Source organism: Rhododendron vialii, chromosome 11a, assembly GCF_030253575.1.
Source record: "Rhododendron vialii isolate Sample 1 chromosome 11a, ASM3025357v1".
Taxonomy (NCBI): domain Eukaryota; kingdom Viridiplantae; phylum Streptophyta; class Magnoliopsida; order Ericales; family Ericaceae; genus Rhododendron; species Rhododendron vialii.
This window is the reverse complement of record NC_080567.1, coordinates 15,724,237-15,739,778: the sequence shown is the minus strand read 5'-3', so window position 1 is coordinate 15,739,778 and position 15,542 is coordinate 15,724,237.

Genomic DNA, 15,542 nt, shown 5'->3' with positions numbered 1-15,542 from the left:
AATCTAAAATCATCTTTTTCATTGTTTGAAAACAGAAGCAGTGCCCGAACTGGTTACAGCGTGCTAATCACCCCGCGACCCTACCTAATGACTACTCACTAATCATTGCACGAGAAACAGAAGAAACCCTAATTTGAAATATGCTTCTATTATGCGAGATGAAAAACAAACAAGAAATATAAACTAGTCAAATATCAGCGAATAACTTTTATTAAGAACAAAAATTAAGAGTTACCGGAGTGCGAGTAATTAAACAAAACTTAAAATAACTTGAAGAAGGAAAAAAAAACTCAGAAAAGAACTGACAATACTCGGAACATAGAATTGGCAGCCCCTGTTTCTTCTCTTTCGTCCGTGGAAAAATTCCCTTTTTTTAAAAGCTGCCGCTGAAGTCATTGCTCTGTTCCTTAAATAGAGTAAACACACTTTAATTACACAAAGCTCTCTCAGGCTATGTATAATAACAATTCACAAAATCAACTTTAAAGCACTTTGCATTTCTAACCCCAAACTTTTTTAAAATCTTCTTTTTATCCAAAGTCTCGGACAACGGGCTCGAGCAACCTATAAACATAAAAATAAATAATAAAAATCAGTTAACAAATATAAAAGACTAATAAATGTAGATTGGAGGGCCATATTAAATATGTATATTTTGACACTTAACATGCCCCCCAACTTACACTTTGCTAGTCCTTGAGCAAAGAAAACAAAATGCAACTAAAGAAAACTAATTAAAATCGATAGTTCTTTTAAACCCCCAGGCGGCCCCGGTAGGACGAGTGAAGTCTCGTGAGGGTTTTCAGCAGTGATCACCCATAAAACACCGCGGATCCTTTTAATTGAAACCCAAAAACCTGCAATGCGACTCATTAATACGCCAATGCCAAGAATATAGCATATGCGAAAATAGTTCTAGAAGCTATCAAAACATAGAAATAAATCATGGCATCCAAGCTTAGCGTGTGTGAGTAAGGGCCTTAACCACAAGTGGACCACAACCAAGTACTCTCTCCGGACCGAGTCTCGACTTCAATTCTCACTGTGTCATGCACTCAACAAAAGAAAACGCTCGAAACAAGGTGCATTTAATAAACTCTCAATGTGTGCGGGCGGAAGTTGTGCAATAAAGAATCAAAGTAACTTGCACACTTTAGACACGAAGAGAAAGCTTTTTAAGGTAGACACATGATCTCATGAAAGGAATATCAAGCATTAAAGACTATCTATCCTTCGATCCACAACCCATTGCCCCTAAGATCAAATAGGACTTTTATTCGGTTATATCGTCAGGTAAAGAAAAGTGTTTCAAGGTTAGGGTAAGACATAATCAAGTGTCTGAGAATAAACCTACTGCAGCTCCTCCTGTTGCTCTTGTTTGGCCATGGGCCCCTTCCTTTGTCTCTTTTCACTCTGATGATGGAGAAAAGGAGCGCTTGGTGTTTACCCCTTGTTCGACCCAGCTTTACACACTACCAGCTGGAGTTTCACAGGTATCTTTTCATTTCGTTTCCCTGCTCCCGTCATTGCATCTTGCATTCCAACGTTTGAAATGCTTGGTTACTTGCACAGGTGCCTGCTGAGATAGTTCAGGAATGGTTGCATGCTTATTAGAGTGCGGAGGCTTTGGTCCGGAGGTAGCATCGCCGGATCCTTGAAGTATGAGTTTTCCCCACATATTCCATTTGCTTTGCATCTTTTCTTGAATCTGAGTGTTTGTATTCTTTCAGCTTGAGGTAGAGCGAGTACCAGCTGCTAGTGGGGAGGATGTGGGAGCTAGAGAGCAGTCCTTGTCTATATCTCAGAGATCATCTCGGAGACGCCGTCGTGATTAGCTTTAAGATTTTCTCTTTTCCTGTTCATAGTTAGCAAAGAGACAAGCAGAAACTGTATTCTGTATAGTGAAAACAACCACAATGATGATTTTGTAACCAAGCTTTTGTTTTTGAAATGAAAAACGCCTTCAAATGCCTTTAGTATGCATGCGATAGTCAGAACATGGCCTTTTCGAACAAGTAATTGTTGTTTTCCAAAAAACTAGAGTTTGAAAACACACAGAAATCTCTGTGAAATGAAATATCGGCCGAGGAATTGATCACACGGCTGACGAATTGATGTTGCGGTCGATGCACTTATCCTTCGGCCATTACTTCTATTTTACAAAGGAAGCTAGATTTTGTTTTAGCTAAGTGACATTCTTTTCTTATGCTTGGTTTTGACTTTTGTCTTGCTTTTGCCATTCTCTATAGCCTTATTGCCAATTTCGAGAATCTTTGAGATATCCTGCTTATTGTGTAAATGACCTTCAAGTTAGAGGGGATGAACAATAATTCTCGTGTCTTTTGCCATTGCCAATTCCTTGAGAAAAGTATACTCATCTTCTGCGAGCTCAATACGCAGGGTTAGCTATGCCTATCATTGAGTACAAATTTGTTGATGCTTTTCCTTCTCTCCAAATGCTTGGGCCGCATCTCAATGTGAGATTGCCTACGTATCCCAATCAGGGAATCAGGCCTTTTGCGTAGTTCCAAAATCACAACCTTTGAGGTTGGGTTTTTCATTCTTTTTTTTTTTCTCTTCTCACATGCTCTAAATTTTGCCTAGGTAACCTAATGGAGGTTGAGTCCTTAGCGAGCTTTTCTTTGAATGCCTTAACTTTTGCAAAGGTTGTGCTTTTTCTTGTCCTAGCAGGCTTTGCTCTTACTTTTGCTTGGGTTTTTGGATTACCCAATGAGCATTTTTCTCGAAAGGGTTTCTGTGTTTTAGAGAAGAATTCTAACAGAGATATGTACTTTCATGATGAGTAAGCTAACCCTAAGGGTTCTCACTAAGATAGTGTCTTTCTAAGTTTTGACAAAAACCTAGTTTCTTAAGCAACTAAAGTTCATTCTTTCTTTCCTTTTTGTCAAGGACACAAAGAACTTGATTTCTTGAATTATCCTTTGTTGGCAAAGAGACTGTAGCGCATGGCAGTTACAATTTAGGAATTAGATTTAAGCATAGTCTAGAGGACAAAGCAGGAATTCACTTAGCAGAAACAAAATGCCCAAATAGGGGTCCAAAACATGTTCTAGTTTGATTTGGAAAACAAAAGCAATGTTCAATTGTTTTTTGCCATGTTGTGACTTTTCAGCTGTTGTACCATTTCGGGATCGTCTTCTTTTCCTTTTCCTTTCGCAACTTTGTACTCTTTTCCCCCCTCTTCCTTGCCAAATAGAGCCTTTGAACTGGATCCATTTTCACGGTTTGCATGGCGGCTATCTCTTTGAATCATGAGTAGCCCCCGAATGGAAATGTCGGTCGGGGTTTTCATCACCTCTTCTTCCTCCTCATTGATTGTGCAGTCATTAGTTACTTCCACTTGGTCGAATAATGATGTTAAGGAGATTCCATCGAGCGGATCATTGCATTCTTCTTCCATTTCGTCAATGTCACTTTCCTCTGTTTGATACGGGTCTGTGCATGTGAAATCTAGATCCTCTTCTTCCTTTATCCACTGGCTGTAGTCACATTCTTCATAGGGATTAGCCCATGGCCGCATTTGTAATTCTTCCACCTTTTCTATGAGATTGATCGTTTCCCAGACAATGGGCGATGTCAGAATTTTGGGACGATTGATGGGTACCACTATTTGGGCCGGCTCGAAGCGGGCGTGCCTTCTCATCACGATGACCCTTTCCTTTTCCTTCTTCCTATTCTTAAACCAGATGCGCAACCATTCATCATCCTCTACAAACGGAATATCTGGATCCTCCAAATTGTGTTTTGCCCAAGAATGCTCTTTCCATTTCTTCAGCTTTTCCTCCTTTGCTTGTTTTTCTTCGTCACTCTTGTCAGACATGTCGGGATCGATCACTTCCGATTGATCGGACTCATTGCTTTCTTCTTCCTCCATCATGAAACATCCATCTTCCTCTGGGAAGGTTAAGGTTGACTTGGCTTGGGTGCTTTGGGCAATGTATTGGCTAGGGTTATATATGAGGTTGTGAGACAGGGTTATGAGATTGACATTTTGGGGCGGTTCGGTGTTATGGGGTGGTTTGGTTTGTGCATCAAGTTGTGGGGGTTTTATGGTTTGACTATCAATGAGATCTTGAATGTCATGGCGAAGACGCATGCAGTTGTCTGTCCCATGCTCAGAGTGTTGGTGGTATGCACACTGCTTATTGAGATCATGGTTTGGGCCATAAGGTGGCTGAAGAGGTGGCTTGTTCAAGGGTTTGAGATGCCCTTGACGGCTTAGAATGGTTAAGGCTTGGGAGAGAGTCATGTAGATTAAAGTTGTGGTGAAGTCAATTTGAGTTTTAGGAAGGGCTGGCTTGGAAAGGGTCTTACGGCAAGGCTGGGTCAAGGGCATTTACGGAAGCATGAGATGTGTGGTTTGGGAAGGTTTTCTTGAGTGGAGAACCTTCTTCTTTCCCAATGAGTCCCAATTTGATCCCCTCTTCAATTTGAAGCCCAGTAGCATGTAAGCGCTTGAAATCGGTTATAGCTTGAGTGTAAATATGCTTCAGATACTTAGGCTGCAGATTCTTACAACTATTCTCACTTGATCTTCCTCGGAAGGGCGGTTCTTCATCTTGGTAGCCTTTTCTCTCAATCTAGCCACAAAGGTAACAAAATCTTTGTTCGACTCCTGCTTGGTCATCTCCAATTCTCGGGTGGTTAACTCAATTTGGACATTGTATGCGTACTGCTTGACAAAAGCATTGGCAATTTTGGGCCAAGTTTGATAATGCACAAATTCCAAAGTGAGGAACCAATCAAGGGCTCTTCCAGTGAGAGTTCGTTGGAATAGTTAAGTAATGAGCTCGTCATTCAAGCCCATTGGCTTCAAGGTGTTGATAACATGGCGGACATGGCTGTTAGGATTGCCCGTTCCATTGAACTTCTCAATGTTTGGCATGTTGAATCTTTCAGGCAATTGAGAATCTGGGAAGAGGCAAAGTCCCTCAAAGTCCAGAATTTGGTCCCCCTGTGAATGGGCCAGAGCGTGTTTGATCTCCTTGACTTGTTTGGCCAATTCTGGGTTCTTTGTTGTTATTACTTTAAGAGAATTCTCATCTTCTATCGATTTTTCTTCATCTTCAGCATCTCTTGTTGCTTTCTCTGCTAGTAAAGTAGCGATTTGAGCTTGGAGATCGACAATAGTGGCGTCATTATCTACCATGGGAGGATTGCTTGGAAAAGCTTGGGATTTGATAGATAGTCAGGTTTGCTGAGGAAATGACAGCGGAGTCCCTGGAAGTGATTGGGACCATTGCGGTGAAGGTGTTTTGACAGGTGAAGGTGACAGACGAGATGGCTGCAAAGACCTCTGTTTGGCATGACTTCGAGTGTTGTAAGAGTATAAAATTGGTTGTGGTTGCTTTCTTGGCTTACCTATCGTGCCTGCTTTAGAGTAAAATACCTGTAAGTCAATACTTGGCCATATAGGGTTAGGATTTTGGCTGAAAATCCCAACCCTTCTGCACAAAAAAAGATGTTACAACAACAGTTTACTCAGGGTATGAGGAAGAACTTCAAACAAAACTGCAGGAAAAATCCTTAACCTGCGGGTTCCTGCCTTATTTTGATAAGTTCTATGGCTCTCTAACACATGTAAGGTTTGGCTGGTCTCAAGGGTGCTTCGTTGTCAAATGGCACTAGTCTTTTCGCCAGCCCATCATAGGCCACAATCAGATAATTTCCTTTTTGATATACCACTAGGTACAAATGAATGTGGAGTTTGCTAGAAACCCTAACATAGCCCGTGACATGCCGGGATATTAGGTGAACTCAACGAGGTTGCCCGCTCGATGCATATGATAAATGAATTAAATAAAGCATGTGTTAGTCTTATGTCGAACTTTCTGGTTATGGCTCTCACGTCCCCAGCAGAGTCGCCAAAAACTGTAGACACCTCCCTGAGCGGGGCGTCGCCATATAGATTAACATCGCTGTTTGTTTGGTTTCTACTTCATAAACCAAGATCGTGGATATTCCTATGGCTAGGAACATCGCCACACGATAGCGGTTATCATCAAAAAAGATTCGCCACATAGTTTATAAAAATTAGGAAAATCAAAATAGAGATTCCAGGTACGAGAGCCAAAAGTACAATAAGGGGAAGGTATTAGGCACCCCTCTTTGCCCAATCGTGAAACTAACCCATAAATGTTCGACATATAATTAACTCACGCTTTATTTAATTCTAAACACATAAACTGGTTATTAGCCTTTAACAGTTGATATAGTGAGCCAGAACAATAATTAAAACATGCATCAGAAATAAGCTAGAAATATAAACTATCCTAGGAAAATAGATCCTTCGGCCGGTGAATAAATGTCACGGCCGAAGGATCCCACTGGATCCATATAGCGGCCGATGGATCGATGACCCAGCCGATATTCTTTCTCACACCGAACTATACGATTAGCAGATAATCAAAATCCTACGATTAACATATATAAACTAAAAGTAAAACGAACCAAAGGCCCCTGGGCCTCACCATCTTGATCCCTCAGTTGCTTGATTGCTTCGAATTGAGTGTAATTGACTGATTTTGCTCCTCGAAACCCTAGGTTTAGGGTTTGAACTTCGGGGTTTGATTGTCGGATTAGCAGTTGCCTTTGGAAGATTAGGGCTTTTGCAGAGGGGATTTGAGAGTGTATATTGACAGAATTTCATGGCTAGAGAGGGTGTATTCTTGTCTCTAATTTTGGAACCCAAAAGCCCCTTTATATAGGCAATTGATGACTCACTTCGGCCAATCAAATGGCGTGAATCAAAAAGGAATTCTAGGGTTCAAAGACCTCTAAATGTAATTTGTTGCGTGGCCCGAACGCATCGGAAAAAGGCTGCTAGGATTTTGGTGATCGGATTAAACGATCGACAGAATATTCCAGAATCTGGAAAATAGGTGATCTGGCGGTCAAGGAATGGATCTGTCGGCCGGCTAATCAATCTCTCAGGGAGATTTTCAAGCAACAAGTTTCACGAGTGAAGAAATGATGTTGCGGCCGTGAGATCGATGTTACGACCGAAAGATAGATTCTCACAGGATTCTGTATTTTGGATTGGGTCCTCTAAGTGGATCAAAGTACTCACCATAAGTCCTAGGGTCCACGAGAAGTCAATCAGCAATCACTGTATCCATATCATCATCGGGATGGTCCCCAAGGTGGGACTTGAAATAATTGTTAGGCCAAATTGGAGTGTCTACAGGTTTGCAGCCGCAAGAGCCGCAACGAAACCCCTAGCAAAAGGATTCTGAACGACCGGTACTTCCTGTCCCTGACCGTGCCCGGCCCCTTCCCCCAGATTTTCATTAGGATTCTCCCCATGAAAGCTAACCTCATCCTCAACCAGTGCCCTTCGGCCACGGCCACGATCACGACCACCCCGACTCTCTGCCTCACCGGCTTTAGCACGCATTCTCGGAGGCATCTTGCTACAAGTTATAAGAAAGAAAGGTTCGTTAAAAGCAACATTATTTCACGAGGTCTAAAGCCCCAACTATCCCAACACGGGTCAAAGCAACTCTACACCACTCTACTATATTGAAATGCAACTTCATATAAACCAAGTAATGTCAATTCACACAAGCACACATATGACATGCAAGAAGACGTGACATTTTGAACCCATGAGACTAGAAGTCTCCCCACGGTCTCAAAGTATTCAAACCTAGACGCTCTGATACCAATTCGTCACGCCCTCAATTTTCAAGATAATTTAATAATCGTTTTCGAAAATAAGACATCACATTAGATAAATAATACCCAAAAGAGAGTTCCCAAATGATCATTTACAAATCAAGTCCCCAAGTTTAAAAGTTATACAACTTTGGCACACTGGCCCCAAATAAGCTTAGGCAAAGTACGAATAAATTCATTAATTACAAACCATTTAGTCAAAGAGAAATTAAGAGTAATTAGTTACAAAGCCATCTTTAACAAAAAGGGAGTCAATTACAAGATGATTAAGTAACTAAACATAGTTAGCTTCCAAAAATGTCTTCGCATCTCAACACACAAGCATGCAAGCTAAAGTCCAGCATTCTGAAAAGAAAGATTAGGTTGAGCTACACTAGCTCAGTAGAAAAATCTCTACAAAATCTATATGCTAATGAGATGATGAACGTGAATACAGTGAATCAAGCTAAATGGCGAGTCCAAAATAACACATGTCAACCCAGATACCAGCATTAGACACTCATACACACACACACACACATGCTCTTCTTCCAACGTATTTCCACCCCTTGCGTCACACTAAACTCCACCCCTTACAAATTTGTGTTTCCACCCCTTGCGTCACAGTAAACTCCATATTCAACTTCACAATGACAACCACATTATCATCACTATCAACATTGATATCATATACTCGTTCCACACATAACAACATTATCTAACATGTCACAAATGCCTCATGGGTCATAGCAATTAAGACACAATACAACTTTTCATCCAGATATGCAATCCTCAAGCCATAAAGTGTTCTTCCCAAACCATGTATAGCAATCAATCACTAATATCACACGTAATCACCACATAACATGTAGAGAAAGAGAGAAATCCCTATCAAAGTAGGTTTTGAGCAAAATCCTAGGAGAATCAAGTGGATTAAGCCCAAATCTTCCAAGAACATGCTCCACTCAAGTCTTGGTACAAGATCTAGAGTGAATATAACCCAAAAACAAGAGTAAGAAGCATAGATCAACAAGTGATTGAGAGGAGAGAGAGAAAAATGTGATTGAGAGCCAAAAGTTAGAGTAAGAACACAAAACTTATCCCTTGTTCACCAAATATGAGATTCAAGTGATTTTGAGGTAGGAATCCATTGGATCTTGAAGATTTAAGGTAGAAATCAAGGAATTTGAGTGAGATTGGAGTGAGGTAGGTGAGAGGGGGTGTTTCCAGATCTATTTCGTGGGTTTTGGGTCTGAAAAATGGTAAAGGGGGATATTTATAGTGGGCTGAAATGCATGCTGAACTTTCTAAAATTCGATAGTGGGTACCGGTACTGAGAAAATGCAGTACCGGTACTGGAACCTTCAAAATGCCAAATTGGCTAAGCTCTGGACACTGGGTATGGGTACTGGGAAAATGCAGTACCGGTACTGGTTGGATAGAAAATGAAATTTTGGCAACGGTCACCAAATCAAACCCTAATTGCTACCAACACTTCCAAACATCATTACAACATCAAAATATGATCTCCACATATTTAAACGATTAAAGAAAATATCATCATTCACGAGTCTCTGCATAAACCCCAAGGAGTTGGTCTGGTAGTTAAGGCCTGAGACTTATTGGTTCATTTTCTTTTATGGTATTAGGTTCAAAATATTTCAAGTGTTATCAACTCTTATGAGGACAGTTTCACCAGTTGTGAAAGGTGGGTTTGATTTCCAAAGATCAATCGATGTACACGTAAGTTGGTCCAAAGTCTATGAAATACCCAAACAAAAAAATTATTCGAAAGAATCAAGTGGAGGCATGTTCTCCTATGGAACCCTTAATGCGTCCGCCCCTGGGCCGATTGATGTCATAGAGTCTCTACCCGTGGATGCGTCTGCCCCTGGGCCTATTGATGCCTCAGACTCTCCACCTATGGAAATCAATCTCTCTCCTCCTCCATCAGCCACCGGAAGCACCAGTGTCGGCCCTGACATTTGGGTTGTCCTAGCCCAACCTCATACTTTGTTGCCTACTTACAATTACGGTATACAAAATAATATATATATATATATATATATATACAAGTAAAAAAATCAAAATAACATTGTTATTTTAGCTTGAATAACATAAAAAAATTAAAATTAAAATGTAAACCCTAGTTTCAAAGAAAATAAATTCTCCTCACATATTTTGAAGTAAAATTTTCAATTTAGTCACCATACTTTACTTATCTAAGAACTCGGGGCCATTCCGCTAACTTTTGGCTTTTTAGCTGATATATATGAGGATAATGATCTGTCTCGAAAAGTGTAAAAAAAAAAGCCTCAAATGTCAAAATATACCCTTAGTGGAATGACGTCTCATTTTCAATTAAGTTCATAGCCAATCTCTTTAATCTCTCTTGTGAAATGAAGTTCAAATTAAATGTAAAAATAAATACTATGTTAGCTCACTCGATTTATTTTAGTTATGATTTTTTTAATCCAATGGAAGAACATATCACTTATATATTACTGTTGTGTTTGCTAAATCAAGTTTTTTAATAAACTAATTTGATTTTCGTAATATTGTGCATTGGGAGGAAAACAAAAGGAAAATTTTCAAAAAAAAAACTTTATTGCATATTTATTTACTACTAAAAGAAAGAAAGAATTAAAAGTAATTTTTTGAAGTAGAAAGTAAAAAAAGAAGAAGGAAGGTTAACGCTTTTCGTTAGTTACATCCGTTACAAATTGACGGAATGGGACGACAGGGGCCTAATTATTGATGGAATAACAAGTTCAGGTGTATTTTTGTCATTAGTTAAAGTCTATGTATTTTTCTGAAAGTTCAAGGCAAGTTCAAGGGCTAATTTGAAAATTTTCTGAAAACAAAAAGAGGTAGAACAAAAGTAGAGAATACAAAATCAAGACACGGAGAGTTCAGGAATCTAACTCGGCTCCTCCCCTGGGACTTAAACAAATTGCTCTGCCAAATCACCAAGGCAACGATGTGTGCTTACATAGGAAACTTTTTTTATATTTGTATATAACTTTAAAATTTTTTTTTTTTCCAAGCCGCTCAAGACCGAGGGCTTGTAGGCTTAACCCGAGGCCGGCCCTCGAAGGCACAATAGCTAGTGGTAAGTTCATTCTTAGAAACAAGTTTGGAGATAACTAACGACAATGTCCGACGAACTCATTTACCTATATGACTGTTTTTCAACTTGCAGGCATAATAGGGTCTCTCCTACTACTCCTAATAATCTGCGTTATCTCACGCACTTGTGCGAGGAACGGAGGAAGTCGAGAAGGGCAATGGTGTCAGAGCTGCAACATGCCGTTGCTACAATACCACCGACCTAGTATGCGGTTCAACTTTGGGAAATCGATGCACCCACAATGGAGGGGTTCCTCCGAGACCTGGGGCCCAAGGAAAAGCCTGTAAGATTCATAGCCCAACTGTTAAGTAGCTTTACGACTACTACTCAACGATGTTGGGTTCAGGTGGCTTCGGATTAGTTAACAAAGGAAAATTCTCGAATGGAGTCAAGAGGAGCTTGCATGATAAAAGAGCCGAGGAGCTGAAATTATATTAAGCACTAAAACAGTCCGGGGGTTGTGAATATGACGATTAATAAAAAATTGATGCAACTTCCAATTTTAATTCATTAACCAAATTCCATACTCCCTCCGTCCCTTTTTAAGTGTCCTACTTCGTAACTCCAACTTATTAAAAAGACATCATCATTACACCTTTCACATCAACTTTTTCCTCCACTTTCCCTACTTACCCATCATCATTACACTTTTACTCACTAACTTTTCAAAATAAAATCTACTTTTAGGGGCAAAATAGACAATACACCAACTTTTACCCCCCTAACTTTACAAAATGGACACTTATTAAGGGACAGCCCAAAATGGAATACTGGACACAAAAAAATGGACGGAGGGAGTACTATTTTATCAATTTAACTACTAAAGGCAATAGCAATAAATTTAAAGAACTCGAATGCAAAGATATACGTTGAAACTACTTAGGGTAAATTCACCCTAAGCATAAAACCACGGCCTAACTATCAAATTGCTATAGATCAAAAGGTTTACAAAGTATAAAGAGACGAATTACAACTTTACCCCAAAAGCTTAATCTAACTCCACCACTTTGATGTAGCTCCCCGAGCTCCGACTGGATCCCATAGCTTCCGCGAGTCCAACGCCTCGATCTCTTCTCACCACAGCTCTCATATAATCTAGCCAAGAAGTATCATAGGCTACAATTTATGGATATGGAAAAATGTGAAGGATTTTGAAAAATAAGTCAAACTAGAAGGGAGGAGGAGGAATGCTAAAGTGGGGGTTCACTGATAGCGTGAATATGCGATGTTTATAGCTTTGGCATGCTTTTGTTTGAGATAGTAAGGAGGAGGAGGAATGCTAAAATGGGGTTCACTGATAGCCTGAATTGGCTCCCGAAACATGTTTGGGATGAGTATGAGAAAGGTGAGTTGGCAACAATGATACAAAATTATGGAATAGACGAGATGGATAGAGAGAGCACAAAGAATGGCTATGGTGACATTGTGGTGTGTTCAGGACTCACCAGAGGCCAAGCCGCCAATAAGTGTTGTGGTGAAAATGTTGGAAGGAGGAGTGGAGATCATGCCACCTCCAATACCATTCCGTTAATTAATTGTATTCTGTGGGGATTAATGTCCTCAATCCACCTACTTATACCGGTGACAGTTCAAACTCTTCAACTAGCGATGGAACTAATTGGTATTGGTACAAGGAGCAAACAACAACAGTCATGGCTAAGTACGAGATACAAATTGCCAGTTCATAGTAAGAAATAGGAAACCATTGTAGTTTTTTTTAAACCCACAACATAACTTATATTAAGTCAAAAGGTGTATAAGAGTGAAAGCTTTTTACAAAACGAGGAACTACTGTTCCTCCCTGATTCCGAGACAAAGCTGATAACAAAAGTCAGCACTTTGCAAAACAAAACCAGTCTGAGAAACCGCTGCATGTTTGGCTAACAAGTCAGCCACACCGTTAGCCTCCCAATAGCAAAAGGTGACCTGCACCAAGGAGAAATTAGAAAGCAGAACTTGAACCTCCTGGAACATCCCCCTAAGCCGACCCACTTGGACCTGCTTCCTACATAAGGCATTAGACACAAAGATGGAAACAGTTCATGAACAATGAGATGTGGAAACCCAAACCGACAGGCAACCCATAATCCATCACGTACAGCCCACAAAATTCTACCATTATGTTGGAATTGATATGAAGAGCTCGCTCTTAGCCCAAAACAAACTCACCCATCCAATTTCGAAATACACCACTGACCGCGCCCAGACCAGCATAACAAAGATTTTGAAAGGAAGAACCATCTACATTTAATTTTAAATAACCAAAACGTGGAGGAGACCAAGAGACCCATATCAGAAATGTAGGAGTGCTGGAGCGGGGGATGCTCGGTGCCGCTTCAAAAGAAGCGGAGGCAAATCCAAAAGCTGCGCACACAACCTTTTGAGGAAGCACTACCGGTGCGTTATTGAAAAAATTGCATCATTGCTGCCCCGCCACATAAACCACAATAATGCAATCGATCAGTTTGAGATACGCATGTTCATCCAACAAAGGCCAAATCTTAGCTAGAGAAACCAGAATATGTTGGTGCGGATCCATGAGAGACCATTATAGTTTGTACCCTAAAGAAAAGGCACAAATATCTCTTCATAATAAATGGGAAACCATTGTAGTTTGCTGTTTGTACCTAAAAAAAACCGCGATCGTTCTTTGTTGATTAAGACTTAGGCGATGCAATTAGTTGTTCAAGTACATTATATATATATATATATATATATATATATATATATATATATATATATATATATATATATACACACACACACACACACACACACATAGTCCGTCTCCCGTAAGGACCATCTCATTTTAATAAAATGCGGACCTCCCTTTCCCGATTGAATTTCGATAATCCGAGCCGCTCAATATGTTCAGAACGTGATTTTAAGGGTACCCGCGAGAAATCAGCAAAAAAAATGACCGGGAAGGGCTTCATCCGAGCAATTTTTGTTCATTTTTTATCGAACGGTTCAAACAAAAACTGCTCGAATGAAGCCCTTTCCGGTCTTTTTTTTTTTTGCCGATTTCTCGTGGGTAATCTTAAAATCACGTTCTGAACACATTGAGCGGCTCGGATCATTGAAATTTGATCGAAAAATAGGAGAAATGAGGAGGTCCGCATTTTAACTAAAATAAGGACTCCCTCATTTAAGACTGACTCTGTGTATATATATATATATATCGGGATGGTTCAAGGGACACCCCAAAAAAATACCTCATAGTTTCCGATTAAATTTTGATGATCCGAGCCGCTCAAATGCGATTAGAACGTGATTTTAAGGGTACCCACAAGAAATCAGCAAAAAAAAATGACTGGGACGGGCTTGATCCAAACAGTTTCAAATAGTTTTTTACTGAACGGTCCAAATAAAAACTGCTCAAATCAAGCATTTTTCCGGTCATATTTTTTTGGCTAATTTCTCGCGAGCATGCCTTAAAAACCACATTCTGCACACATTGAACGGTTCGGATTATAAAAATTTGATCGGAAACTATAAGATTGAGATTTGGGGTGTTTTTTTAGGTGTTTTTTTGGGTGTCCCTTGAACCGCCCCGTGTGTGTGTGTGTGTGTGTGTGTGTGTGTGTGTGTATATATATATATATATATATGCTGCTAATTTTGCTACTCCCTTTTTTGTTAACTCTACTCCCTTGCAAGTGTATTTTTTTGTGCAAAAATACACTTGCAGGAGAGTGGCTTTAACAAAAAAAAGGAGTGGCAAAATCATCTCTCTCTCTCTCTCTCTCTCTCTCTCTCTCTCTCTCTCTCTCTCTATATATATATATATATATATATATATATATATATATATATATATATATATATATATATATATATATATATATATATCACACACACATACACACACATTTATGCTGGATTATATGCTGGATCTACTAGAAACCATCTTTTCTTGTTTTTGGATAGAGGCAAGAAATGCTAATTATATATTTGCTAGAGGACTGGAAGACCAATTGGAATACCAGAATGGCATGTAATACAAATGTAATCCAATCGTCATTTTATGTACATAGAAATATGCTCAACGGATCGGTTCCCATAAAAATGAGGAGTTTGAATTATTTGGGCGAGCAGTAAACCTTTTTATCGAAAGCAAGCTGAAGCATGGAAACGAATTCTAATTTAAACGAAGGCTTAATTCCAATTTAAGTAACTGCTATATATATCTCTTGGTGTTTTCGTAGAATTATGCCGCTGCAATAATATTGCTACTCGTCCGACATATCGGAATTCAACTCGAATAGAGTTTGTGTTCACATTGTTTGAAGCAAGTTCCAGGAAGCCTTCGCACAGTGTTCGTACATTGATGATCGATCAACTATACTTTCATTTCCAGTACACACGTCTTGACTTGACTCCTAGCTTATAGTATAATTTAATTTAATTTAAGGCCATCTCTTGACTTGACCTTGTTATAATATTATTAAAGCTAGCAGTTAGTTGGAAAACAAATTCAGGTCTAGCTGTACTATGACAAAAGTATTGATTGTGTGGATATATATGAAGAGTAGACAAGATAGTATATAATATCATGTAAGGGGCCGATCGCAGAGACAATACATTTTTCAGAGTTCCACGCAAATGATTAGAGTCATTTAATTTATTTAAAACATGTTTTTAAGAATTTTCTTAAAAAATCATCTCATTTGGACATCGGTAAGTGTTTGATCGGCTCATTTAATTTTATCCTGTCAAATCTGACAGGAATCAA